Genomic DNA, 3,662 nt, shown 5'->3' on the forward strand with positions numbered 1-3,662 from the left:
GTATATATCTATATGATTCTAGGTGTTTACATATAGGTATCCTAATGTATAAAAACCCTGGGTAGGGTCGACTGGAGGCTGACCAACAGGAAGTCAGTGCTGGCCCCGCCCCCAAACAAACAGCCAGGGTCAATCAGGTGCAGGCAGGGGGATTAGGGATGATCAGGTAGGCAGACCAGTGGTTAGGGATGATCAGATAGGCAGGCAAGCAATTAGGGGAGATCAGGTAGACAGGCCAGCAGTTATGGGTGGTCAGTTAGGCAGACGACCCCTCACCCCAGCAAAGAAAGAAGGAGGCCCAGGCCAGCCAAGCCATTGCACCCCAGCCTGTTGCCTGCAGAGGGAAGCCACTGGTGGCAGGAGAGGGGTGGCTGGGCTGCACAGGTGGCAAGCTGTGGCAGTGGCAGGGGTCCGCCAGCTGCCTGCAGCCCAGGGAAGGATAGGCCCTGATCTCAGGTCAGACCTAGGGACCCTACCCCAGGAGTCCCGGATTGTGAGAGGATGCAGGCTGGGCTGAGGGATGCCCCCACCCCCCAAGTGCATGAATTTTTGTGCACCAGGCCTCTAGTATAAAATAAAATAACATAGATGGGCATGGTGGCATTGACAACATGTTGGCCCCAGAGACAGTGATGCTCCCAGACAAACCAGGCGGCCCTAAAGAAGGGGAGACGAAGGAATCGTGGCAGGAACTCACTCAATTCAGTGACTTGGAACCTTCACAGAAGAAGGAGGAAAGAGAGGAAGCTTTTGTTGAATAACAAGAAGAGAGGCTATTGAAGATAGGCTGTTGGAGTTATAAGGGGAGTGGTTGCTGCAGGAGCAGAAGACACAAGAAGATGCAGAACCAAGAAGGAAAAGGAAGAGGCAGCTAGAAGTCGGCAGGAAGAACAGGGGAGCAAGTTAGAGGAAGAATGGGAAGAACCACAGTGAAAACAGAAAGAGGAGGAGGAGCAGAAGCTGTAGGAGAAGCTAGGACTAGAGGAAGTTGGGTAGAAGAGGCTGGAGCTCTCGGAAAATGAGCTGGAAAATAGCACCACGTGGCAAATCCCAGAACCAGCCACGGATCTGAGAGTGATGAGGAAGAGCTGCAATAAAACAGGAGATTCAAGATTCGGTGACAGGTGTTCACAGAAACACAATTTCCCAGTGTCCTTTCCCACCCTGCCCGTCAGAGGCGTGTCCAGGACGTTTGGAATGGAGCAGCGCCCAAGGGGTGCCCACCACCCCCACACCAGCCCTGAGTGCAACCAGGAGGAGGCCTACCCCAGGATGTACTCCCCAAGGTCAAGAACGCAGGGAAGGTTATCCAGTTTGCGGTCAGCTGCAACATGGAACCTCATCTGAAGGGCAATGTGTATGGTCAGTACCTGTGAGAAGAATACCAAGCAGCCCTGGTCTGCAGGGAGGGTGGTCTGCAGGCCGGCAGCTCTGTTTGAATTCTGCTGGGTGACGGGGTGGAAAATGGCAATGCATGGTTTGTGAAACTGCAACTTTCTTTCTGTGTTCGGAAATCCCAACAATTGACCTGGGAAAGCTAATAGGGACCTGTCTCCAGATTGGTATGGCTCTTCCTTCGGGAAGAGCTCAGAGGGGAGAGAGGATGGGCAGCCACCACGAGCACCAGGCCAGGTCCAGGAGGAAGGCCGGTCTAGCCCTTTTCTGCAAAAGAAATGGAGAAGCTGCAAGGAAAAGGAGTAGACCCAGGGGTAGGAAATCTCACAGACACACAGCAAAAAATCGCAAAAGGCACAGTTCACAAAGTAGAGAAAGAAAAGGGGACCACAGCCAGGGCTTGGGCAGCGGGCGCAGGAGCCTGAGCTCCTCTGAGTCCAGGAGTCGCAGTGGGAGGAGGTCAGGCAGTGGAGACAGAACTATTCATAGTCCCAAGTCCAAATAAACTGATTTTGTTTTTAAATGATTGCATGCATATGTTATTTATTATGGCTGCTCCAGGGCTCTGAGCTTAAAGGGTTAGCAAGTCTGGCAGAACGCTATGTCATCTGGAACTCTATTTTAAAATACTCTTATTCTCTGATAATTTGTGTGCTTCTTTTAAAAAACCTAAATGTATAAGTAAAATGAATATTACTGTAATCCTAACCCTTAAAGATAACCAGTTAATACTGGAGCATTACTTGAGTATTTTATTTTTTTTTTCTCTACTTCTGTGTGTATGCACATTTTTTACACAAAGACCATTCATAGATGGTGGCAGTTGAATATGCTTTTTCTCATAAAATATTGTCATATTTTCTTAAGGCCTATTCTTAATTTTACTCACTGCATAGTGTGGATCTCTTAATTTATTCAACTATATCCCTCTTGTTGGATTTGAAGTTAGCTCTTAGTAACTATTAAATAATTCTGTGCTATAAACAAACCATCCTATCTAATAAAAGAGTAATATGCAAATTGACCATCACACCAAGACACAAGATGGCTGCCCCCATATGGTCAAAGATGGCTGCCCTCATGTGGACACAAGACGGCTGCCACAAGATGGCTGCCATAAAGAAGTCCCAATTTTTGGAAAGAATCTTTCCAATCTTTCCAAAAATCAGGACTTTTTTAAAACACCGCAGGACGTGGGGAAAATTGTTAAAAATCAGGACTGTCCCACCAAAAGCGGGATGATCTGGTCACTTTAAGTTAGGGGTGACCAGGCCAGCAGGGGAGGGCAATTGTGGGCAACCAGGCAAGCGGGAGGTCAGTTAGGGGTGACTGGGCCAGCAGAGTAGGGCAGTTGGGAGAGACCAAGTCAGAAGGGGAGGGCAGTTGGATGGGTCCAGGCCTGCAGGGGAGAGCAGTTGAGTGGAACTAGGTCTGCAGGGGAGGACAGTTGGGGGGGACCTAACCTGCAGGGGAGGGCAGTTGGGAGGGACCAGGCCTGCAAGGAAGGACAGTTGTGGGGGGACCAGGCCTGCAGGGGAGGGCATTTAGGGGGGGGGGGGGGGGGGGACCAGGCCTGCAGGGGAGGGAACTTGAGAACAAGTAGTCCTGGATTATGAGAGGGATGTCCAACAGTGGGATTGGACCTAAACAGGTGGTCGGACATCCCTCAAGGGGTCCCAGATTGGAGAGGGTGCAGGTTGGGCTGAGGGACATCCCTCCCCCCTGTGCACGAATTTTATGCACAAGGCCTCTAGTAAGTAAATAAAATAAGGTAGTTATATAAAATAAAATTATGCACACTGATTCTCCAATGTCTTAGAGCCCTTCTGCTCACAAAATCATATAGAAATAATAAAATGATATATCTTATCACAATGAAGAATAATAATAATAAATAAAAAGAAGGGAGGAAACTTTTTACATAGATTGTGATGATGTTTTCATCGTTATAGTTATCTCTAAACTCATTGTATATACATTAAACACGGGCTTCTATATGTCAAATAAAAATAGTTTTTCACATGGTAATTTAACAAATATTCAATTGAAAACCTCTGATCAGGGACTAAATAGTTTTAAACTAGTATCTGATACACTGAGGTGGAGGCAATTTAAATGTCCAATCCTTTTGAAAGGCAATAAGCAATATATTTTATGATGTTTTAAAAAAATCTTATGATTTGACCCAGTAAAATAATTCATTGGAATATCTTAAGAAAAATATAAAATATAGGAACTTATAGACATAAATATGTTCTTTTTTTAAA

The 3,662-nt window shown here is 46.8% G+C and overlaps 1 pseudogene; it reads left to right on the forward strand.

The window, feature by feature from the left end:
- Positions 1–611: 611 nt before the first annotated feature.
- On the forward strand, positions 612–1,918 carry LOC118729656 (annotated as a pseudogene).
- Positions 1,919–3,662: the final 1,744 nt, after the last annotated feature.

The sequence above is a fragment of the Pipistrellus kuhlii genome, unplaced genomic scaffold (genome assembly GCF_014108245.1).
Source record: "Pipistrellus kuhlii isolate mPipKuh1 unplaced genomic scaffold, mPipKuh1.p scaffold_m20_p_3, whole genome shotgun sequence".
In the NCBI taxonomy this organism is placed as follows: Eukaryota; Metazoa; Chordata; class Mammalia; order Chiroptera; family Vespertilionidae; genus Pipistrellus; species Pipistrellus kuhlii.